Below are 27415 nucleotides of genomic sequence, written 5' to 3'. Positions count from 1 at the left end.
TCTGAAAATATTTGCAAAAAGATACACAAATTCTGACACATATTCGCCTATTCTGAAGACTAGGCAGGGCTGTCAACACAATGGAAACACGAGGTGCCTTTCTCTCCTCCAACAGATGCAAGAAATAAGTAGTTACACATGGATCAGTAAACATACACACACACACACACACACACACACACACACACACACACAGAGGACAGAAAGAGGCTATTCTGTTTCACTGATCTTCTATTTTGTTTTGTTTTTACCACAATATTTTATAACTCTCTTAATTATTGTAACATCATATTAGATGGGTAAATGATAAGGAATATTGAAATATAGTTTTCTTCTGAATTCTTACTATCCAGTATTTCAGGTACAATACTTGCATTATTAAGGACTTCCTTTGAGATTTTATTTAGTATTCTTAGGATATATGTTAATATAGATGAATTAATATCATTTTGGAATTATATTGTTCAACTTTGCTGTAGATAAACAACACATTGAATGTTTAATTTTAACTAGCCATCTTAGTTACATTATAATACTGGAAATTGGGTGGTATATATTTAGCCTATAATCTCAAATCCCCTTTTGCAGGACAACTATTTGGAACATAACTGTTAAGATTCCCTGAGAAGGGGAAATAATTGAGAGGCCATCTTCAAAAGTTGCTAAAAATCTATGATTTCTGAGCCTGCTGTCTAGAGAAAAAAAAAAATAAGGAAGTGACTCACCTCAATTTCAATTAAAACAGATTAAAATTGCTTTGAAACATTGAGTTTTCACATATATTTCATTTGAGAAATTTTTACATATATATAATTGAAATAACATAGACTTGGTAATATGCTTTGATATTTTTCATGTTATATGAGTGTTCATATCAGTCTTTGAAATAGTGGTGATTGCTTAATTACTAGGCAGCAATAGGACATATTTTAAGATAAAATATTTGAAGCGACATGTGGTACACTCGAAACATCTGTTGTACCATGTAATAGGAGACAGCAAAGGGAAATATACTTTACCATTTAAGCCCCAGTTATGTCACTTACAGTGAAAAAAATAATATTCCATATGAGGTTACATGGAGAGTTTTGTGTCATAATCAATGTTATGTGCTTAAAATAATCTTTAGACATATAATGCTTTGGCAAAAGTTAACTATTAATATTATGATTCACTTCCATAAGAGACAAAAATCCAAATACAGACATAAATTTGACTGTCAGGTTTTCTACTGAATCTTAAAAACTGATACCATATGTAAAATGGGTATCAAAATATAATATTTACATTTTAGGATTATATTTATTCTAGTCGATGATAATATTCATGAGTGTTTTTGCTAGTCAGCAATAAATAATCAGGTTGATCCACCAAGAGATATATGTATAATCTTTATGTTCCAGAAGGGAAATAGAACCACTCCAAGATGATTTACAATCATCTTCTATCTAGGAACTCCCTCCTTTAATAGATAAATTAGAAATCCTTCCCCAAGTAGATAAAAGTCACAGCATTACAAACATTGTTCCTCTGAATGAACAGCTCTGGGTTAGTCAGAGCAAGGGAACAGTCAGCCACCAGGATAAACTGTTTCATAAATTAACTTGTTTCATGGCAAAAGGCATCACATGGCCCAAATCCAAGTCATCAGTGCTTCTATGTTTACTTGAGCATATTTAACCAATGGTAAACTGGAGAATGTCAGGAACATATCTTAAATATTATAGTTAAAATGTTGACCCCAGATTAAAATCTAGAAAGCTTTACAAAACAAAAACATGGTGTTAGCTCTAGAAAAATAACACATTTCTCTCATTTCTCTACCCAGTATCCTCAAAACAAAGATTCAAGGGAGTATTGTAAAACAACATGACTCTATAAATGTCTCTTCCATTAAAAAAAAAAAATTTTCATACTTTCTGTAAACTTCACGTGGCCTATTATTGCTGCTCTCAAAACTATCAGTAACATTTCATTTCAAGATTAAGGAATAGACTTTGGAATCACCTACTGTCCTAAGCATGATCCTTGAATCTGTTACATATATAGGTACTTAAACCTCAAAAGAAAATGCTGCTTTAGACTGTATGAAATATAATGTTCCTGAGAAGTCTGAGAGTCAATGAATATTTGTTCCACTTTAGGAAAATACTGTCTGTACCTTTCTAATAGCATTTTTATAAACACTGCTCAATTAAAACACAAAATCCAGAAATAAATAGAAAAATTGGTGATAAAAAACCATTAATGTTTTCATTATATATTTGAGTGCTTTTTATTTTCTTTTTCTAATGGAAACATCTGATCAATAGCCATATTCAGTGAATTACAGTAAAAATAGCTTTTGCGCTTTGAGGATTTACACCAGGCACTGAGGTATGAGCTTTGCATACAAAATCACTATGAATTCTTTAAAGAATTTGAGAAGTAATGCTTTTATTTTCAATTTATCAATGCAAATTGACAGATACAGAGATTAAACATCATGTCCAAAGCACAAAAATCACTACATGTTAAGGATGGTGTTTGAAGCCAGAGCTACCCTTGTTCAGAGTCTCTGCTCTTCTCCGGTACATAAGACTGCCTGTTAAATAGCTCTTAAATCTCAGAGTACTCAATTTCCATCCCCAATTCCAGTTCTGTAGCTCAGACAAGCATTGCATCTTTTTTTTCATTTACTAGAAGCACCTTTTCATTGATTTGCTGCTTCCACAATATAAATCTAGTCAAGTTATTCACTACTCTACTTCTTAAAACATGTCCAACCAAGACAATTTATTATCTGGCCCCTGCTTCCCTTTGTAGCCTTAGCCCTCAAAAATCTGTCATTTATAGGTAGTGCTCTAATTTCACTTTTTTCTTTTAGTTCACTGAAGATTCCCAAGGTATTTCTTGGCATGATACCAGTGTGGGCAACATTCTTTACTTAAGTGTTTTTCTCAGACAATGCTGTATCTTCATGTCTTGACTCGAACTTCATATCTTGCTCAGAAATTGGTCTTACCTGAAAATGTCTGCTTAGGTGCCTGCAGCATAACTGCAACCAGGTAGGGCACTACTTACTTGATGTGAAAGGCAAACATCAGTGAAGAATCAGGGAATTTTGGACATTTCTGAGGAACAACTGCCAAAGGTAATCTGGGAATTTCTCCGTTGTTCCACCTGCAATCTAAGTTTTCTCAGTTCAGTAACTGAATCCTAATACATTAGCTTTTTTCTGAGGTCATTAAGCCTGTCTTGTAGCAATGTTTTTTCAGTAGAACTCAAATTCACAGATTGTCAGGGGATTCCAAATCATATTATTACACTTAAATACACATTAAAAAAAATAAAGCATGCTCCCAATGGCATTATTATTATGGAATGATAATGCCCCCATTCCCCACAATTTACCTTGCATTCTAATTTGACATTTTGACATACCACATTTGTTTACAGGGCAGTAGATGTAAGGGGTAACATTATCTAGTGTCCTCTTCTTTTATCTTTTAACACACTCCCATATCCACCCTGCAATATTGCCCCTTGATGTAGCTCCACAGTTCATCCTCACTGGAGATGAGAGATAAGATTATCTATAAGGATATCTATATGGTTATTATCTATGTGGATATTGTCTGTTTCTTTTCCCCAGGTTCCTGATCATAGCCAGAGGGAAGTCTCATATGACCAGAATCCAGTTTGATCCAGTGTTCCTTAAACAAGTAATATTTCTTGCAAAGCTTTACCACTAAAATTGGCACCAGGTGCACATGCTTGATGCTTGGTTTCTTAATATCAGAAATAGATTAAAAGTCAGAAATTAATCAATACCTTTAAAAAAGGAAGTATAAGAAAATGAAGATCGATCAGCTATTCTTTTTCATGACTTTTTGTAAATCTCTTATAACATTCAATTGTGAAGAACTAAATGGTATTATATAGTATTTTGACCACAGACATTGAGGTAATGTGATCATATCCTGACCATTGCATGGTCTCCCCATGGTGTGCTCAATGCAAATGGTCAGAGAAGGCTGTAAAAAATAATTGAGCCCTACTGAATTATTGCTATGATTCCCACTCTTCCCTGTAAAAATGGTGACATCCACCCATTTAAGATTTAAAGAGCACAAGAGACCACTCTTTCTTCACTGACAATGACAGTCTTAATATTGATCAACCCCTAGTGAAGAGTTGGGCTTTACAGTAAATAGCTGTCAGGAAAGCAGCCATTAAGTGAAAATTTGAATCCTATTATATTTTCTAAGGTAGGTGGTCCCAGTTTTAGTTAATAAATTAACCTATAACCTTCTCCCATATGTAGTTTGCCTTTTTATTTTGTTGATCGTGTTCCTTGCTATACAGAAGCTTTTTAGTTAGATGTAGTCCCACTTGTTTATTTTTGCTTTAGTTTCCCTTATCTGGGGAGAAGTGTCCAGAAAAAAATTACTTATATTTATGTTTAAGAGACTTTTGCCTATGTTTTCTTCTAAGAGTTTTATGGTTTTATGTCTAATAGTTAGGTCTTTAATATATTTCAAGTTTACCTTTGTGTATGGTGTTAGGGAGTAATCCAATTTCAGTTTTTTGCATGTAGTTGTCCAGTTTTTCCAACACCAGTTAATGAAGAGAATGTCTTTCCCCATTGTATATTCTTGACTCCTTTGTCATATATTAATTGGCCATATATGTGTGGGTTTATTTCTGGCCCTCAGTTTTGTTCTTCTTTCTCAAAATTGCTTTGGCTCCTACCTCTCTTGCACTTCCTGTTGCTGGTAAATCTTTCTTTGTTGGGTCTCAGTGTGACCAATTCTCCCCAGATTTTAGCCCCATTAATCACCAAAGCCCAATGCAGTTTGGACTCAGTTCCTGGAGCAGATCTCCAGGGCCAGGAGTGCCACATTCCTGAACTTTTATCCATTCTCTACACTGTTTCTCTCCCTCCCACTTGTGGTTTGGGATGGTGCAAGGCATCAGGTCCCTCTCAACCATGGCTCGGCCACTTTACTTTCCTCAATGCCATCCTCTCTTCTTCCCCACATGTAGATGATCTGTTCTGCAGTCTTCGGGTAGTCTGCAGGGTTAGTCGTACTTGCTCTAGTTGCTTCCTTGCTATGTACATGAGTGGATATTTTCACCTCAGCATCCTACTATGCCATCTTTTTACCTGCTTCTCTTCCTAGAGGTGATTTTAAATTGGAGAGTGTATGGACTTCTGCGGTACCATTGTGGAAGAGGTAACTGCCCAGAGTGCCTACTATTGAGTTATACTGTCTGTCTGTCTGTTTCTTAAGGAATATCATGTCTTCACATTTGGAATCAGGTGAAATATTAACATCCTAAATTGATTTATGAATCAGAGTCAAGACTAAGAGGCAATAACTGAGGCTTCTAGGGCACAATATTTAAGGTTTTAAATATAAGGTCTCACACATTTTTGTGTGACATTTAAGTGTTCAGTAATGTAATTATGTGTCAATATCACCTTAACTTGAGACTTTCCATTTTCAAAATTAAAAAAAAATCACATTTAGTCTCTCTCATGCTCAGTTTTTGATTACTTGAAGCACAGAGATAAATTCTCCTACTTCCTTCTTTTTCTTTCACTTATGCTAAAATTTGGTGACCTCCTCCCAAACAGTAATTTCTGCTATATTGCATTCTTAAACCTGTAGTTTAAGGATCATTTGCAAACTCACTATCTCTTTTGTTAGAACATGAATTTCTGGCCTTATAACCAAACCCTATAATCAAAATTGCTTAGAACTAGTGAATTAGAGAAAGAAATTTAAAGCAGCTAAGGGAAAAAGACACAAAGACACATTGCATATGGAGGGGGAGAATGACAGATGATTTATTCTAATTAACAATGTAAGCCAAAGGACAGTGAAGCTATATCTTCAAAGTCCTGAATGATACTCTCAACCTAGAATTCTATGTGAAGTGAAAATATTTTTCAAAAACAAAATGGAAGTGAATTGAAAATGTTTTCAGATATCTAAAGCTGGAAGAATTCACTATCAACAGACCTGTTCTAAAAAACAAGCTTAAAGCCATTGTTTAGTTTGTGCTAACATCTGGCCATGTATATTCACGATAGGGTCTCCATCAAGCAGTTAGTCCTTGCTCTGGAATTCCCTGTAGGAAAAGTCAAGAACTAGTGTATCTGAACTGTGGTCTGAGCCACTCCTTGTCCATCCTTCTTCAATACCCATTTCTCTTTACAGGTATCAGATCTGCATAGATGTCTGAAGAATTATTTGTGCCACTCTTGGAGTAGGTACTCCATCTTATCTTCTGCTTCCCAAAGAACTAATTAATGAACATATATAACTATATATCCAAAAAGAATAAATCAGCATCTGCAAATGCAGATCTTTAAAAAAAATTGGTTGAACAATTACCCCATTAATTTGATAAATGCAGACAGGATTTATAGCTGATTTAAACTTCAAAGAATATCATCATGATTTTGTTTTTGTCTTTTCCCCAGGTATGTATAGGAATTGGTTTACTCCATTTACATGGGTCACATATTTATTCTACCATTTAACATTCCGTGTGAAGAGGTCTAACTAAATCTAAAATAAGGGCTTTTTTACTAAATCCTTTCTGTTACCAGCTTTATCCTTTAAGCTTAAAATATTACAACATGTAAATACTACCTTAATAATTACCCTTAATAATCACCTACAGGGTGAGCCGTAATAATACAGCAGTTACTTACTTTTTTGTTGTTTTTTAAAGTTCCTTTTTACTGTGGCATCAATTCTCCCTGTATTCTGAATCATGCGCTCTTGGGTATTTTTATAGTTCTATTCCTCTCTCTCTAGCTCTCATCTTTACCTATTTTCCCTTCAGATTCTGACATTTTAGAACACAGGTTTGCAAAGTGACTTTCCATCATATCTCCAGTTCTGTCACATAATATCACAAAAATGTTGTGCTTCCTGATATTTGCTCATGTCTTAAAGTTATTTCCTCATCATGTTTTACAATTATAAATATATCACAAATGGCAATCACTTCCAATCTATTCCTGAAATATATGTGTTTACACTTAAGATTTCAAGCTTCTTTGTTTGCTTTAAGCCAAAAAATATGTATGTTTTTGCTATGAAAGATTAGGGTACTACAAATGAATGAAATATGTCTGGGGTTCAAGTTGGTGTTAGTAACTGTAGAAGGCAAAATTCAAAATTTCTGTCCCAAGGTTATTCAATTAAATACTAATCTAAGCACTGGTATCAAGGGACTTCACTGATGTCATTAAAATTGTTAATAAGATTCTCTTAAATAAGGGGAGCACCCTGAATTATCTAGTTGTGAACTATCTGACATAAGCACATATGCCATAAGAGGTAGATAATTTTTCTCTGCTAGTCAGAGGGATGTGTCAGAAGATCTAAAGTTGAAGATTTGAAACAGTAGGGAGACTGCAGCACAAAGGAGTTTGTAACATCAGGATGTTACTTGGAGAAGTGCTATACACAAGAGACATACAATCTTCACTGAAAGGCACAATGAGTGAGGGAAATAATAAAATTTCTTGTTTTAAACCACTGAGATGTTTTCATGCTTCTGCATATATGTGTAGAATAGATATAGACAGAATCAAATGAGTAACATGTGCAATTATTCCAGCTTCAGGGAATCTGGCACTCCACCCATCCTGAGGTGCTCAAACAAAAAAAAAACAAGTTTTGACTTATCATAATTTTGACTTCCTTCTAGACAGTAGAAGGTGGAGAGGGCTGGACAGAAGCAGGTATCATGGATTCTTTCAAGTTTAAGTATAAATATGAGTATCTCCATGATAAGCAGAACCAGGGTCAATAATGGCTAAGGCCTCAGCAATATAAGGTCCCAGAACATAAACAATATCACAGTTGAAACAGCATGTTTGTGAGAAATATGACAAAAAAGGCATCAAGGATCAAAAGTGATACTAATGAAAGATATAAAAACAAAAAATGCAAGAAATCCATAGGACACTAAACAACATTTCAAAAAAATGGTAATAAGTCGATCCATCACTGCTATCTTTGCAGAAAGCAAAGGCAAAGAGGAAATATTCAAAAAGCCAAAAACAAAAGGTAACTCTAAAGCTGAAAAAACATGGAAGTAAGCAGAAAATGGTATGGGTCTTTCTTCACTGGAAACAATTACTGCCAGTAATAATATCCTTTTTTAATTAAGGTAAAATAAATATATTTGACAGTTGAGAGAGACAGAAAGATAAGGGAGTGAAAGGAAGAAAAAGAAAAAGAAAGGGAGAGGGAGGGAAAGAGGGAGAGAGAGAGAGAGAGAGAATTCTTAACTGCAATGAAGAAAATTCTGGAATATATTCTTTAGGCAGGAGAAAAATGGAAGGTAATTATGCTAAAGTTAAATAAATACTGACTCTACAAAACAATAGCAATGCCATGTGGAATTTAAAATATAGACTTAATTAAGCACAGAGAAGTAATAGGATGATCTTGTGGAGGAGGAAATGAAAGGTCAGCACACTGCCTGGGAAGACAATAAAAGGTTGTAATCAATATAAGACTGTAAATCTGAGATACTTTTATATGTTATAACCTCTAATGGAACTATTATTATAAAAACAATAACAAAATATTATAAGATCCAAACAAACCAAGGGAAGAAAGCAGAAAAACAAGAAACAATGCAAAATAAGCAAACAAAAAAAAAAGAAAATTTTATCACCAAAGAAACAAATAGTATATAATATGATGATAAATTTAAACCTATACTTATCAGCAATTATAATAATTGGAAATGACTATATGTACCAATAAAAAATGATTCTCAGAATCAAAAAGATAAACTAGTTACATGAGAAATATCAAAACATAAGCATAAAGTTTGCAAGTAAAACAACGAAAAGGGGTGTCATATAAACATTAACTTATAGCTATATTAATATCAAATAAGCTAATTTTAGAACAAAAATGCATTATAAATGACATATTTAGTATTGATAATAAGATCAGTTCCCAAGAAGGTAACATAAGTATGTAAGAACTTTATAATACAATTTCAAAAAATATAATTCAACAATTTACAGAATAACATGGAAAGTAGACAAATACAAATAATATCTAAAGACATCTCAGTAACTAATAAAACAGAAAAAAAATAACAAACTTCAAGATGTTGATATGTAATCTTTGTCCATAAACTGAGAAATAACTAATAAAAGAACAACTAGAATATCTCCATAAGTCTGGAAATCAATCAATAAATTAAAATAATAACTCACAAATCAGAAACACACAGAGGCATTAGAAAATAAATTTAAATTATGCCAGAAATACAGCTTGGCATTAGCTATATCAGTGTAAAGATGAGAGTAGTCTTAAATTTCACCAGTAATATTTAAAAAGAATAAATGTGAAAATTAATGAAAAGACCATATGTCCCCCCCAAATTGGCAAAAACAACAAAATACATCTACAGTATGTAGAAAGAAGGAAATTATAAAGATGAGATCAGAGAATAAAGAAATATTTAAAAAATCATGCAATAGAGAGAATGAGCAAAACAAAGTTAGTTCTTTGAAAAAAATCTTAAAGTGATAATACTTGTGTGTGATAAAATTTAGTCACGTTTTTACTTTCCACTTTCCTCCTGCCTCAAGAGGACACCTCAGTTTTTAGGTTTTCCTTCCATGCAATTATATTAGTAACAAGATTCTCCCTCTCTCTCTTCTCTCCTGGATTTAGCAGGTATAAATATCATTGTTTTACTCCTTTGTGCTTGAACCTTCTCATTTGAATAATATAGTGGTGCCATATCCTAGATCAGCCACTAATGGTTCCCCTCCAGAGGAGAGAATAAGAAAGAGGTATTAACTGATTGGTGGGGACTGAAGGGGACAGAGAGGGATGATAGTTAATTAATGTAAATTCTGGAAAGAAAGTCCAGTGGGCAATGCTTAATCCTGACCTTGCTACCTGTAAAGGGTTAGGCTTAGTCTTTCTTCTTGGTTGTACCTTATAGTTCTTGAGCATGTATCTGTATGTCATATTTCTTTCTCCTCCTGTCAGGAAAAGGATTGAACTAGATCTTCCATGAAGAAATTTTTAGTCCTAAAGCTCCATGAAATAAGCTAAACTCATTTAAAAATATGTCCAGCATGTGTGTTTGTCCTCAAATGACTAGTTACATTACTACGGTCAATTATACTTGGCAATTGCACTTAATTGAAGATGAAAGCATATTAGGTTTTTAATTTAAAAGTCATAGGTAACACCACTCTAAAAATCCTTTTTAAATTTCAGGCTGGTAATGTTTCTTTCTATGTGCTGGGATTTTATGGTACATTAAGCTGCTTATTCATATAATTAGTACAATAACAGGATGAGATGTTGTACCAGGTGATACATGGTAGCACCTCCCATTTATTTCTACTGAAATTTAGATTATGAACATGAAATCACCTTTGAGAACACTCAGGGTAAAGTGTTTCTTAACAATATAAGAGTGAAGAAGTATTATTTTCCTCTTAAACAACCCTGATAAGACAATGGTTACACAAGCCACCAAATCACCAAAGACAGGAATTGTTTGTTTCTGTAGACCCTCCTTTCCTTCTTTTCTCCAACACTCCATACTTGCATAAGGCACCATGTTCTGTTTCTTACCTATTTCTCACATCTGACACCTCTCCCAGCCTGCTGGCCGGTCAGGGGTCAGTTTCTGTCCTCAGTCTGTTCCCTCACATTCATCTTGCACTCGGCTGATAAACTGACATTCACCTTGGCATACTCCAGTTTAAGCACTTCAAGTGATCTGCCTTGGGCTAACTCCAAGGCTTAGCATCACCTCCAAACCTCAGTCCCTTCTTTTTTCTCAGCTGTATTTTTCACAAGCTGTATTTTTGTTCCAACTTTGCTATTAGTGATATTGCTGAGGTCTCTACCAATATTGACCTTGATTCTACATATCACAGAAAATACATGGAATGACAAAAATACCCTTTGCTAATATATTTAATATTATACCTAATTAGATTGTAGGATCCAGGAGAAACTTATATTCATACTTAGACTCAACATTGAAAGAATCCATGATGCCTGCTTCTGGTTGGCCCTCTCATGTCAAGTTTGCATCAAATTAGCATTGTTTTCTCATCTGTGTTTTCACCTTGTCTATCGTGCAGAGAATAGAGAGTTATATACAATAAAGATGCAAAGAAAACATGTAATTATTATCTTTGCAAGTTATTGATCTGAATAGAAGCCATAACCACATAGCATAGGGGCAAAACAGTTGATGATGGGGTTTATCAGCACAGTTGGCATATTAAGCATATATACATATATGTTTATTTTTAATTGAAGTATAGTTAGTTGAGATACAATATTATACTCATTTCAGGTGCACAACATAGTGACTCAACAATGACATGCACTGCAAAATGCTCATGATAAGGAATAGTTACCATAAAAAGTTATTACAATAGTACTGATTGTATTTTTAATGACATAGTATCACACAAACTGAAAATTGCATCTTGTGGTGATATTGTGTTTTGGTCAGGTACATTTCCAAATGCATTAGCAACAGTCATCAGCATACTTAAAATTAATTATATTTTATGTTAGATATCTAACACTGTCATTGTGTGACCACTGTAATAGCCACCTCTTTTTCCTATAATTTGGCTATACTAGGAAGTACTATTTATAACAATTTGTACACTATCATGTGATACCCTGATCATTTCATGCCTGAAACAACAATCCATTTGTCACAGTGTGAATGGGCACACTGATATGTAATTTTACAAGGCCATTCACACTGTGGTAAATATAACATTGTTTTGTGCCTGAAGTGCTCAGCATATTACATCCAGAATATTATATTAACAGAATAAAGTAAATGCTCTGTGCATAATCAACTTGACTATAAGAACTACATCAGTAAAAAGTGCTCTTAAATCAGAAAATCACACAACTCAGATTTCCAGATTAAGTTCATATTTTAAAAAAAGCAAAACCCATTTTTACCATTTTAATGGCCCATTTCATGAAACAGATTTCATTATAAATAAAATCCATGAAACTTGTTTCAATATCTAGTTCAATAAATTTAATAAAATTAAACCATTTTACATCCAGATACAATTAAACTGTCAGACTACAAACTATCAGTTGCTGGCAGTGGAAAACTATTCTCCTGCTTCTTTAATTGTTTGAAAGATATTTCCATATATTTCTCCCCTAAATTTTTATGAGGTTTTATAAGCCACAAGTGGATATTCTTAATTATTTTTCTCAGCTTGGAAATGGCCAACTTAAAATTATGTTTTGTTTATTTTAGTTCCATCCTGAAATAATTGAAGATATATAACCTCAAAGCCCAAAGTGACAATAATAATAGTAATAATAATAATAATAATAATAATAATAGACAAATCTCACATCATTACTTTGCAAATCTTTTACAGTCCATGATCTTCAATATCAGAGTGTGTGCTATTTAAAAAGTGCTTCTCAGGTTATTTTTGTCCTCAACCCTTTAAACTGGGAAAGATAGTTGTAAACTAGTAAATGATTCAGCCTAGAGTCACTTCTTGTACCTGTAACTTTCTGTAGGCATTTATCTGGTCTCTTGTTCCCAGAGATGCGGGCACCTTTTTTTTTTTTTTGGTAGGACTTAAAAGGTTTGTCACCTTTTAAGGAGCTATTTACTCTTGCTCAAAATATGTTCACTTCTAAGGCTTAAGAGTTTCCAAGATGTTCAGGCTCTTGTGATACTTCCTGCTGACCATCGTTAGGTTTGTAGTACCAGTTCTGTACATTATTGAGGTTCATAAAGTGTGTGTCCCTGTAGGTGAGGTTTTCTCTTGGTGGTCAAGAACATGACATTTGCTACTTACTAACTGTTCCACTTGATTATTTTCAGGTTATTGTCCCCTGAGGTTGTTCTAAAACACTGGATGTGTCACTTTAATTTAGAAAAAGGTATTATTATATCTGATGATCAATTAGATTTTAAAGAGACATTTTAAAAGTTAAACACTTGCTTAAAATATACCAACTTTATTTGACCTTTGTTAGGAGACTTTAAATTTTGATTAAAGTATACTGAAGTATATAGTGTTTCTGATTTTAGTTGAAGAAAGAGTATAATGCTTCCCTCCTGTTTTTTTAAATTAATTTATTTAAGTGCCCATCTTTATCCAAATGTCAAGATATCATGATAAGATCTTCAAGAACTGAAAGTTCCTGGTAACACAGTAGCTCTTTCCCATTGATAAATCTTGATATTAAGCATGGAATACAATAAGGAGTCATCTTTAAATGTCATTCTTTTCAATTTTGATCGTCAATCAACATAGATTTGCTATAATAACTGTATCACTAGCTTCATGGGCGATACTTCAATATTAACAATATAGAAAGATCTATAGGCTCTTCACCACAGCAAATCAGTGATACCTCTTTCACGGAAACTTTGATTAGTAGTCATCGTTTTTCAACAGAGTGAATGATTCCCTTGGATACTATTTCTGGTTTTTTTTCCAGAACAAATCAAGTAGGTGGCCAAGGGTTTATCCTCATAATTGATTCTTGAATTGGGATTTGTAAGTTGGCAATTTAAGACCTTGGTTATGTATTATTTGGGTGCTACACTGCCTAAATGTCACTTCTATAGTTTTCTGCTTAGGGTCTTCACACAGTCATCGTTTTTGCTCATCTTTTGCAGGTATTTGTTTATAAATACACATCAATTTAAAATAATGCATCCTTAAAAATGTCCATTAGTCCCTTAATGGTATGTATATACTCTAGCTTTCCATTTTTAGTTGTCACCTGTTCCCTTCATGCACAGTACTTTTGACACACTGGGTTTTCTTCAGTTTGTCTAATGTTCTTTGTAATCTCTAGACATGGCCTTTGTACATGTTACTTCTTCTTTTTTAATAGCACTTCCCACACATTGCTTCATCAGAAATACTTCCATTTTGACTCTACCAAGGTCAATTAATTATTATAACATAATATGATATAAAATATCCACAGCTTAAATTTATTAAGCCCTTGTTATGTACCAAAGAATGTAGTGAGCATTTTACATAATTTCATGTGTGTCATAATCACCACCCTTACAATGTCTAAAATGATTTATAATCACAAGTACTAGCAATTATTAAGAGCTTCCTATATGCTAGCTACTCTGTGAGTTGCTCTGTGCATATTCTTTTTAAGAAGAAACTGAAATTTTCTATGTTTAAGTAATTTATTTAAGCTGATACAGCTATGAAGTTACAGAAAGGGACAGAATTCTTAAACAGTATGCTATAGTGACATCTTTCTCTTGTTATTTTTATTTGTACCTCTCCATTACTAGTTATCATAGTTGTAAAGTAAGATTTATATCTGTAATTCTTTTATTGTGATCTCTTCATATATGTGGTCATAAGATTCAGGAGATACAAAGGAGATTCTGGTTTGGCTTATAACTGAATCTCAAGCAGCTAGTGAAGTGCCTGGTGTGTAGAAGTGAATAAACAACTTGTAAAGAAAAGTGGGAAGGAATGGAGGAAGGAAAGAAAGATAGGAGCAAAGAACAGGCACACAGGAAGCAGGAAGGACAGAAGCAAGGAAGAAACCCTTGCAAAGGTGTATTTTAGATTCAAGATGGTGGCAGATATGAGAAATGATTCATTCTCTATGTCTCAAGTCTTATTTAGCTACCATATGCCTGCCTTTTTGGTAATTCAGTTATGAGGCTACACTTAAATTAAAAAGGATTGTGTCAATATATTCTAGCAGAAAAGCCATGTGCCCAATTGTTAACTATCTTTGTTGAAGATGAGGAGTGAATTTTGGTAATCATTTAAGGGTCTTGATCATAAAGCCTTTGGATTGCTTTGTAATCTCTACTCTCAGGATATAGAATTCATTTATGTTTATAGAAGGAGTTCAGTCTTCCATCCTGCAGTGACACTCTCTCTAATTTTACCATTTAATGATATATTAAATGAACTTACCTAGTGACATTGATGCCAGGGTTTTTGTTCACAGAGTTGAAGAATCAACTTGGTAAACAAGCAAGGTAGGAGATTTACAGAGAGAGTTTTATTCAGGATGAGAGAGTTTTATTCAGAACAAATTAAGAGAAACTATGGAACTCCCATAGGTGCAGGGAGGGGCAAGGTTGTCACTTGGGGTCTCTATGTCCAGGGCTTTATGCCTGTGGCAGTGGGAGTTTTCTATAGATTCAGCCAGAATGCTAGTTACATTTTAACCTATCTCTGAAGGTCTCCCGGATACCCGATTGTAAGCTAATGGGCCTACATGATTATGAGCTCAATGTCACTGGGTCCTGGTGGGGAATACACCGTTACATGTTTAAATCTCAAGCACCTGTTTTTTCTGCATACCTAAAGCCTCAGTAAGACTGTGCTTTTCCAAGGGCCACACTTTACTCTAACTGGGCAGGAGTTGCACCCTGCTGCCTCCCTGCCTCAACATGACCACAGATACAGTTAATTAGAACCAATGTAACTTTGTCTTGTATTCTGTCCTCTGCTTGCTCTGTTCTAGCCATTTTGGCCTTGCTGCTCCTTTAATAGGCCAAGCATGACCCCGCCATAAGGCTTTTGTTCTTCCTGGAACTGCCATCTCATCCTCTTCCTTCTGCCATCCTCAGGGTTTATTCCCTCAACTTTAGATATTTAGTTCTGCTGTCATTTTCTTATTAAGGTGATCTCTAGATAGGGTTTCTACAAATCCCAAAGTTCCCACAACTCCCAGATCCTTCCACAGTTATTTTTTCTTCTTAGCTTTTATCATTAATATATCATTTGCTTTACTTAATTTGTTTGCAAACACTCTTTTTCCTCTATTCTATTATAATGTCATGAGGGCAGACATTTTCTTTTCCTATTTATTGCTTTATTCCCTCTATTGGCACATAGTACATGTTCGATAACTGCACTAAAAAAGTCCTTGTTTGCAATACACATAACATTATCAGCATAGAAATCTATTTGTGTTAGGAAAGAATGACTTTTTTCTTGGTTTTGCATAAATCATGGCTCTCTGGCCAAAAATTACTGGCAATCTGGATTAAAAAAGAGTAAGTGGCAAATAAACCTTGGAAGTTAAAGATACTGTGATACCCTAGGAAATTTATAAATTAATCACCCTAAAGCCATTTATTTACATAAAAAAGTAGTAAATCCCTCCATTCCAAAGAGCTGAACAACTTGGGGACCTTTCCCCCTCACTTCTCAGCGAGTATCTGTTTACACTAGACAGTGAAGGTTTGTCTCCCTCTCTCAAGATAGAAAAAAGGAATATGTACAAGCTGTCCTTTATAAGTTTTGAGATTTATAATTTTGGAGTCCCTCTCCCATACTATAGATACTTTCTATATATGCGGGGTGATTTCTGTCCTCATCATATTGTCCTTAAGTAGAAATGGGGCACAGAAAACACGTTAAGAAATTCTGCAAGTAAATAATCTTTTGGTCCCTGATCCATAAATCTTGTCTTTATTGTCAGAATAAAATTAATATAGACATAAAAATTTACTAGTTGGTGATGAAGGTGGAATCCTGTAATATACATAGTTTGCTAGAAAAGAAAGCTGAGGGCCCTAGAAGCCAGTTGAAGTTGGGAGCAAACACACCAGCCAAACTTAAACGGGCAATGGGCGAAATACGATCGATTATCCCTATTTGTTTCCCCTTTAGGAAGACTCAGAAGATGAATAGATGTTGCAGGGAAGTAGAGTTGCCATAAGCAACTTGATTGTTTCTTTTGATTTTTGCTGTCACCTTCATAAGGAAAGGAAAAGTTTAACTGATGATTAAAGCTGGAGCCAGGCTTTGGGAGAGCAGCCTTCATTCTTCTTGAACCTGAGGGAAATATGCATCCTTTACATGTGCGGAGATAACTTTCTCCTTGTTGCCCTGAGTGCTTACTACCCCTCAGCCAAGACCTCAGCTGCTTTAAAGATCAGAGGTGGGGCCAAGGTCTCACTGTAAATGGAGCCCATCTGAATATGCCTAGAAACTTTAGGGGGAGAAGGATTTGAATTTTTATAGCTCTATTGAATACAAGCACCCAAATGCCCAGTCTCTTATGGAGACTCTGTGCCGAGGTGGCCAACTTTCTGATAAATGTAAGGTGGAAAGTGAGGGGGCAGTATAATTATCCTTTGAGCCCTGGGGGTATAGGTGCTGCGACAAGCACAGGGGATCCGAACACACTCTGTGGCAAGGAACCAATGGAGGGGAAGAGAGGAGGGGAGGATGAGGGAGACAAGTCTCTCTGGCTGCTTTACCCATCCTTCACCTAGCCCTTGCCACTTAAGTTTCACCTTTATAATAACAAATCCTCTAGCCAGGAGATAACTGGATCTCTTCGCAGCTATAACTTTACCATTGAAACAATAAATTTAACTGCTTTGTACAATACTTGTAGCTAAGAAAGATAAAAAGTAAAAATGTTTTATTGTACTGTTCTATTACTTCTATATCTTAATATATATTTGCCAAATGTATGTACATCTGAATTGATGTGCTATTTGCTTCTGATTTCCCATCTCATAATTGCCAGAAGGGACCATTCCAATATGTCAACAGGGGGAAGCTGCAATTAGAGAAGTACATTAGTGGGACAGACTCTCCTGTTATTTACAACAAGCTAACCAGTTAGGATTTAATACAAGTGCCTGTAATCCCTGAGGTCTGGCAGTCAAGGAAAAAAAAACCCTACTCTCTCTTTGGCTTTTTACCACAAAAAGGAAAGCAGCATGCAAAGAGTGGCAGCTGGACTTAAACACTGCTGGAGTTTTTCACTTGAATTTGACAAAACTGCTAGACATACCCCTTTTGAAAAAGCCGCTTTTGGCCTCATAATGGCTCTTATTGAATACAATACCTAGCCATTGAGGCTTAATGACACTCCATCCCAAGATACTAATTTATGGACTCTATAACTGACAAGATTGAGAAACTCAAAAATGTCTCCCTTGCAATTCAGATATGCTCTAATAAAGAATGCAGCTGGGCTGGTCCCAGAAGTGACTCAGTTTTATATCAGAACATGGCAGCTCTTAACTCATCTTTACCATTCCCAGATGTGACTCTGACCTTTTGATTTTAAGATTGCATGCTAAATGACTGGTAACATAAGATGGTTTTCTAGGAAGGTAAAATACAAGTTATAAAATAATTCATATGGCAACTGCCCTCAGTCAGCAAATTTTTTTTTAGTTTTCTTTTTCCATTTAGAATATAAATTTGCAGTGCAAAATTCTGATGGCAGACTTAACATGTCCTAGATTATTCCAAAGCAATGCCATTTCAATTATTTGTAAGAATGAGGGGGAAAAAAGTACATTGTATCCAGTGACAGGATAAATACTGGCCAAGCTTAAAGACTTCTTACTGAAAAAAATGGCATGGAAAGAACTATTGATCATTCTTACATTCATCTAGTCATCCATTCAACAAATGTCTAGAACATGCAACATCTTAAGTGAGCCATAATAAACATGGAAATGGTAAGTTATATCCTTTGTTTCAAGCAACTTATAAAACCTGCACTGAATGAAATAACGTATACTTGAAAATAAATGTGGTAAAACTTACTTTAACACATATGTAACAATCTTAATCACATTAATATTATAAAACACAGCAAGAAAATTTTATTTAACTCTAAAAGATATAAGAGAGAGACAATAAATAGGCTCAATCTATTCATTGAGAAATGTACTCAAAGTATTGGTTTGTCAATTATTTTCCATGAGTTGTGATATACTGTATGAATTAACTATTATTTTCCCTTCATCAGTTTACTGCTAGGATTTTCCAAAGAGAAAAAGTACCTGTTTGCATGTTTTTGATTACCTTGATTCCTGTAGTTCACTACAGATGTGAATAAGGAATTTATCAATTTGTAAGGAGTGGTAGGAATAATAATGGTTCTCCCAAAATGTCAAGTTCTATCAACAGAACCCATGAATGTGTTAGTTTACATGGCAAAGGTATATTAAGATTGCAAGCTGACCTTAGAGACATCATGCTGGATTATCCAGGCAGGTACAAAGTAATCACAAGTCCTTAAAAATGGAAGCAAGAGCAGAAGAGGAGAGTCAGATGGAGATGTGACCACAGAAGAATGTCAGAGAAATTCATCTTCGCTTTGAAGGTGAAACAAGGGAGCCACGAGACAAAGAATGTGGGAGGCCTCTTAAAGCTGGAAGACGCAAAGCGATGCATTCTCTTTTAGAGGCTCCAGGGAAGAATACAGTCCTCCCAACATCTTGATTTTAGCCTAGTGAGACTGTACAGAATTGTCAGATTATATATTTGTATTCTTGTTAGTCACTAAATTTCTGGTAGTTTGTTATAGCAACCATAGAAAACTCATTCTTTAGAAAAGAGTTCCATAAGGTTTGCATAAACAGAATAATTTGAAGCCAGATGGCAGGTATGTACAGAACAATTCAGAAAGTGCTTGACAATGCTTTCTTAAAAGGCCATAGGGGAGAACAGAGTTCTTTAGGAGAAGTTTCTCCAAAAAAATAATATATTCTGCTTTCAATGTCACATTGATTTTGATCAAAGCTGACTGTATTGGCCCACCAAAGGCAATGGAATGAACTTCATGTGATAAACTAGAAGTACAGGAAGGTTTGAAGTTGAATTTAAGTGATCTGTTAAATAGGGTTGCAAATTGCAGTGTCTCCAATATTACTGGATGTAGCTGGGTCACAAGCAGCACCTAATGAACAGAAAAAATAGATTTAGGGACCAAGACCTAGGAATATAGCTTCAGCTTGTTTTCTTTTGAAACGTTTTTAGGTGTACAGACACTGTGTTGTCAGCAACACTGTAGCTTGCTGAGAAGGAAGAGGTCCAGGTGTTAACTGGGATTTAATGGAGACACCCTAGAATTAATTGTCAGTTATGAAGAGCCATGGTCTGTTTAAAAAAAATAACATTTTACTATCCTAAAATCCCAATATAGCTATTGAAACAAGTATTTTTACTTTTGTTATAAGGTAAATGCCTTGCTTTGTGAGTGTGAATCTCACGAGCTTCTAAACTTTTTCCCTCTAATTCTTTTAATGATGTGCTTCTGGACAATTTAATATTTTTAGGGACACAATTATGGTTACTCTAGCAAATTAGACTATGCTATCAAATGTAATACACATAATTATTTGCTATAATATTACCTTTATGAGTATTTTGGTGAAGGAAATCAGTGCAGCTACTTGAGAGATGCACCTGAGAAAATGATTCATTTTCATAAACCAGGCTGCAGCTATTGCTTTTGTGGGCACTGAAGCTGCTGACCTGGAATTCTGTTGCTGTTCCAACTGCAAGTGGTAATTATTATGCCAAAACTTTTGTTCAGAAGTAACATAAGTATGTATTAGAAATAACACAAATATGTATCTTCTGTCACCTCCTTGCATAGTCCTAACTGTAACAATATATATCTGAGTGCAGGAGTCATGGCTTGGATGAAAATAGAGCACCTTCAGTCCTTACCTTTTTGAGGTTGACCATTTACAAGGTTACTTTTAAAAGATTCATGGTAGCCTCTGAATGTCAGTGAATAATACGTCAGTATTTCATAAGTTAATCAGAAGTATAAAAAGGTTGTATGTGCTGCTTGTGTCACCTGGCCCTGGAACTGATCCTTGCACTGACCGTGTTTCAACCCAGTTAGTTTTGTGAGGAATGGAGCAGCAGGGGAGAGGGGATGAGGGAAGTTATCTTCCAGATAAAGACACATTCCACTATGGTATTGTTAGGCAGAAAGACAGAAATGAGTGGAATGAAAAGGAGAGGGGCCCCCCAAAGATGACTCAGGCTGTTGATCAGATAGAGCCAGAGAGCCAGAAATGACTCAGAGAGTTAATCAGATGAAGCCACAGGGTCTAAGAGTGACTCAGGAAATATCCAGGGTCCCCCAGATAAGAAACATAAGAGGCACAGGCACAGCACAGTCCCTGTCCTCATTTTACCAATCAGAACAAGCCTAGAGAGCAGATAGCTGTCAATCAAGGACCTCTTTGCCCTGCCAAAACCACATAAAAGAAGCCTCAGAATGAGCGTCAGGGCCTGTCTTATCTTAGGCAGGCCCACTCTGTTACTCTATGAAGAGTGTATCAAAACTTACTTTGCTTTCTTGACTTGGTTTCTTGTCTCACTATATCTGACTTCCCTGTGACACTGAGCTGAGTTCTTTCCTTCCTAACAGTATGGTGTTCCTTAATTTTGACTTGTACTTCTCACTGGTCAGGATGAGTGTGTTTTGGATATAAAATAAAAGTGGGAAGAAGTAATGAAAATGACAGGAGAAAGAAGGACTAAGAAAAAAAAGTTATTATACCTTCTATGTCTCCCCTAAGCAAGATCAAATTGTGATTTAATCATTTAAAGTTCCTTCTTAATACTGAAAAAGTTGTACAGTTGAAACCCAAACTCATTACTCCAGAATATTTAAAAAGCCCTGCAAGTTTAGTAAGGTGTAAATTTATCTCTAAAATATATTCTTATTGTTGAAAAGATTTGTGATTCAACTACAATGTTCATATTTATAGTATTGACATGTTGTCAGGGAAATACCATTTGCCACATTTTTGTGTGTGTATGATTATGATAGAGTAATTTTTGCTTAAATTATATACAGAGAAACTGATAGTAAAGAAAATTTAATGTTTTGGGAAGTACAGCATGAGAAATATGTAATTCTTAATGTTTTTAAAAAAATTTATTAAGTTTTTCTGACTATTTTGCCCTGGGTTGTGTGAGACATGTGGACCACAGGAATAAGCCAATCTTCAATCTGACAAGAATGATAAATAGCTTCAAGTCTGAAATTTAACCCAAAAGTAATTGCATTGTAACAAATAACTCTCAGACCATTGTTCCATTAGAATGGTGTATAATAAGTACTTATTTTACAACAAGGAGCCCTGAAAGTTTGACTTAACTAGTACAGTTCTCTGAAGCAATGAACATAGGAAGAACCACCTTTAGTTTTTATAGTGGAAACTCTTTAAGATTTGAGAGAATGCCTTTATGTTAAAGTGCTTGTCTACTATAACTTCTCTATAATTACTATTACTTCAGTCCCTGGACTGGAATAGATAATATAGCAGGCTGGATCTCTGATACCCAAAACCTCAAGGGGAAAAAAAATATCACTGGTGAAGTTGTAAGACAGATCATGAGTTCTTACTACACAAAATGCCAATGATATATTTATATGCATGCTATGTAACTGTGTATTTTTAAAGACATACAAATTGCTTTTATGTTGCAGAAGGTAAGAGATAATGTTGAAAGCACAGAGTTAAAACAGTCCTGCTTTAATTAATTTTTCAGCATTGTTGAAGTAGTGAAATATGCAAAGTAATATATTTTGCCCTACAGGGGATACAAATAAGAAATAAAAGCATCATTCTCTTCCATCACATCTGAGTTACCATTATCTGTTTTAAAAATCTATTAATTTCAACAATACCATTAGCAATAAACACAAGTTGCAACTCTTTAGTGTGCTGTTTATAGTAAAATGTCTATTGTGGTACTTCTTAAACATCAGCTTTTGACCTTTGTTAAATTAAATAGCTAAGAAAAATATAGAAAATTTGTTAGAAAATGTTCACACCTAATATTTGAGAAAGAGAAAATTGAAGGAGGTGGGGATTTGGGTTTGGGATAGAGATGGTTAAGTCTAGGAAGTAGTCACAACCTCCTTACAGCTCAGAGGGCCTGAGAATTGAGCTGGCTATTGCAGTTGGTGCACCGGTTTTGGTCTGAAGAGCACACCATGTTACAGGTACTCCATCTATTTTTACCAGTGGATATACCAATCTACTTCTGTCAGAGCCTCAATCTCTGCCTTTCTTTTTATGAATGAGATATACCCAATTTTTAAAACTCTCTAATTTCTCAATTTGCATATCACACTCTAATTTTATTATGAAGGACCAAAGTCCTAAACATCCAATTACCTCTTTCTCTTAAGTTGTTTCAACTGGGATAAAAATAAACATAAGTAGAAAAATAAAGAAACATAAACTTCTATACCTCCTTCAGGTAATATTCTATTTCCTCCTTGTCAGTGTATCACAGGTTATTTTAAAGAGATGTCCACAATCATTGCTTCAGTTTCCTAATTCTCATATCCTTCCTTTAAACCACAGTCTGTTGGAACTTTATCCTCAACACGCCAACAAAATCACTGGTCATGGTCACCGGTGGGCTTTATAAATGCAATGGATACTTCATTGTGCTCAAATTCCTCAACCTGACAACAGCCTTAGTCTGATGAACTTGATCAAATACTCCTTCTTTGCTAACTTTCTTCTCCTGGTTATGAGACCACTTTAGTTTCTTGGCTTTCTTTCCATGTCACTGTCCAAATATTCTAAATCCTCTTTACTGGTCTTTTTCTCTTTGCAATTTTCATTCTGGGCCAAAAAGGCTCATCTTTCAGTCCTAAGTAACTGCATGCAGACATGATATGATATCTGCTCTCTTCTGCATGTTGACTCATGTGTACCTTTGGCCCTTCTTCCCAGAACTCGGGACTTTTATACCTTACAGAACGTCATGGCAGGAGGGTTTGATGTCTGTAACAAACTTTACATTATCATAATATGAGATAATAAGAGATTAAAGCACGACGATATTTACCAATAAATCTTATTTATCCTCCCTTCTCTAAGACACTGCATGAGTATTTTCTCAGTTGCTTAATTTTAAAGCAAGAAATTAGCCTTTATTCTTCTTTCAACTCTCCATTGAATATGGTAATATCTGTATTTGTCAGGGTTCTCCAGAGAAACAGAACTCATTTTTTAAATAAAGACATAAATTATTTGTTCATGCAGTTACAGAGGCTGAGAAGTCCCACAGTTAGCTCCTTGGCAAGCTGCAGACTCAAGAGGCCAATGGCATAGCTTGAAACCTTGAGGGCCAGAAAGCTGCTGGTGTAGATTCCAGTCCAAGTCTGAAGACCTGAGAATCTGGAGTGCTGAAGCCAGCTAAGATGGAAGATCATTGCCTCTGTTGCTCAGTCAGGCAGAGAGAGAGAATGAATCCTTCTGTCTTCCACTTTTTTGTTCTATTCAGGCCCTCAAGGGATTGGACGATGCCTATCACTTGGAGGAGGGCAATCAGCTTTATTCGGTCTACATATTCAAAGATAAATCTCATCAGGAAACACCTTTACAAACACACTCAGGAAGGATGTATAACCAGATATCTGGGCATCATGTGATCCAAACTGATACAAAAACAATTGTCATGCACTCCCTTATACTTCTTCCTACAAATATAACCCAAATAAGTACACTTCTCTTTCCCTCCATTTCAAATAATGTCTCAAACCACAATAGGCTGAAAACTATTCCTTCTGACTCCTTTTGACTACCTTCCCTCTGTCCCTCAAAATGTGATTTTTCACATTGCAATTATAAAAAAACATAAAGAAAATACTTGAACCAAATTAAAAGCATTCAATGTTTTTCCAATGCATTTATAATAAAATCCAAGCTACTTACCCTGTCCTAAAAGAACTAATATGGTTTGGACCAGGCTTCCATCTCTGGCTTCCTTATCACTTTCTTTCTAATTCATTAGCGTCCTGCCACAGTACTGTGTGTGTGTGTGTGTGTGTGTGTGTGTGTGTGTATTCTCTGGTTCTTGATTTTATCAACAGTGTCTCCAGACCAAATATAGAATAGCTTCCAGACAACTAATTTTTATTCCTCCTCCCAGCACTTATCGTAATATGTTCTTGCTTATTTAAGTTCTCAGTTGCTTATTGTCTGTTTTCTATTATTGAGTCCATGAGATCTTTTCTGTCATGTACACTCTTTTAACCTCAATGCTGAAAGTATGGTTGTGCTTTCTATACTTTAACTGAATGAATGAGCCAGCTTTAATTTTTATTCTGCTAGATTTAGAAGTAGTTCAAATATTAGTTTAACTTTAAACCTACAGTTGAAGGATTTTCGTGGCTGCCTTAATCTACAGCAGACATGGCAAAGGCCCAGAGACAAAATCAAATAAACATCATATAATCTATATGATCATTTGTTGTATTACAAAATTATATGTGCTTCAAGTCCCATGGAACTATGTAGTGAAAAATTCAATCGTGATCATGATTTTCTTATCCTGCCCTGGAAGTAGAAGCTTAAGAGTTATCTTGAAAGTGTAAGGTTTTCTTGATTTTTAATGATAAATAACCTCATTGGCATTGTTGCTGTCTCACAATAGTTTAGCTTCTACAATTCGACACTGGTATCTTTGAAAAGTCTAGGTTTTGTGACTAACACTTATTTTCTCTATTGAGCTCAGACTCAGACTAAAAACTAGGTGATCAGAAATCTTCCCAGTTCATTGGATTTTGGTGGCTTTTCAGCTGCACTAGAAAAACCATTCACAAATCCCTTAAGTAGATGTTTCAGTAGGTAAGCACCAATGCATGACCTTTTCTTTGGGAATGAGAAAAGGAATACTATTCTTATTCTGAATCTATCCTGTAGCAGAAATATGTAAACAAAATCAATATTAAGTCAATTACCTACTATGATAAAATCATGTTTGTATGCAGCACTCCAAATTAAATTTGGTTTAATAAAACAGGTTAAGATGTACAGTTCTTTCCACTGATAATAAATCTTTTCATTCTAGTCCTTGGTTATCAACATTTGATATCCTAGTCCATTTGTATGTATATTATAAATTTTTCACAATTATTCTATTACTTAGACTTAAATCATGATTCAATTATCTACTGCTTTTGCTCAATGCAGATATAACATACTTGATGGTGGGAATGAAAACATAATAGTCAATATGCATGGATACTGCAGATACACCTGCTGAAGGAGGTCAAAAAACTTGTGACAAAATAATTTTCTAGCAAATAAAGAACCTCTAGGCAATCTGAGATTGCATTTCCAGATCTAACTCAAATTTGACGTGTTCTGCCAAAAGACAAAAAGACTCAGCAACTGCTGCCTCTACTTTATCCCTCCCTCCTTGCCTCCACCATTGTGCTGGATTGATTATTGTACTTCAGGCAGCTGCAGCAGCCACTAAGTAGTCTCTGTGTAGAACATTCAGGTGGGTGCTTCCATACCTGTTTTTGTCCAGCTTTGTATCACTGATGCCTAGCACACTGTTTGCAACCTAGTATTCATATAATAGTTTACTAAATGTATGCTTGAATAAACGAATGAGTCAATTACGTCTGTAGCTTTAAAATAAATATTTGACTAGTAGAAAAAAAATTGAAACAAAATTGCAACTATTAAATTATACAAATAAAATTTATGAAGGTTCTTACTTTAAAGACTAGAAAATGCCAGATGGATTAATGATATTCTGCAGTTTTTAAAAGAGATCTGATCTTCTGGGCAAGAATGATAATTTATGTTTTATCCTTCATTTTTAAAGACAATTTTTCACTGGAAAATTACTTGTATTTAATGACCTGTGTAGAAGTTTCCTGGAATGTAGGTTTAGCAAATTTTAACATAATACTTGTGCAAATGCATGACTATTCCATGAAGTTATGAAGAAACCAAACCAACGTCTATTTTAAATTAATTCAAATTCCCACTACCACAGTATCATGTGTTTTTTTGTTCACTTTCAGTCCTTACAATTTTAATGCCTATCCAATAATATATGTATGTGCATGGTAATTTTCACTACACCATTCATTTACACAGGAATGTTGATACTTTTCAAATATTCACTGAAACACATTTATCTTAATGGCACTTTTGAACAATATGAAATTAGTGGGCCTATCCTTATTAGATTTCTTTTTTACTGACTATTTTCTTTCTTTCTTTATTGTTTTTATTTTGGTGTCCTTAATATACAATCACATAAGCAACATTGTGGTTACTCGTTTCCCCACACTGTCAAGTCCCCACCACATACCCCATTACAGTCACTGTCCATCAATGCTGACTACTTTTTTTTACTGCTTAAATGAGAAGCTACAATGAAGACAGGAATAACAGGATTTCATGGTTGTACTAGTTAGGAAAAAGAAAGGAAACGGGACAACTACATCATAAGATGAATAATTTGAGGTCAAACTACAGTACTTATTTGGATAATAAATGACAAAATGGCAGTAAATATTTCAATAAAACATGTATTATCATAAGCTTACTATCATTTTATTTTCATTATATCATTTAAAGAAGTAACATAATTATTGGTCTTTTATGTTACTTGTTCATGTGGATCATCTCAATTGTTTTATGCCTACTATTTCATGCAGAGACCAGATAATAGAGAATTGCAGTATAACTGGACGGGTGAGGACCACTGAAAGTATTTAAAGATCAGATTAGTTTTAATTAACCAGCGTACTTTATGGGCAGTTAATAAGAA

Source organism: Manis javanica, chromosome 3 (genome assembly GCF_040802235.1).
Source record: "Manis javanica isolate MJ-LG chromosome 3, MJ_LKY, whole genome shotgun sequence".
In the NCBI taxonomy this organism is placed as follows: Eukaryota; Metazoa; Chordata; class Mammalia; order Pholidota; family Manidae; genus Manis; species Manis javanica.
The sequence above is the reverse complement of the archived record's forward strand: the minus strand, read 5'-3'. Positions refer to the sequence as shown.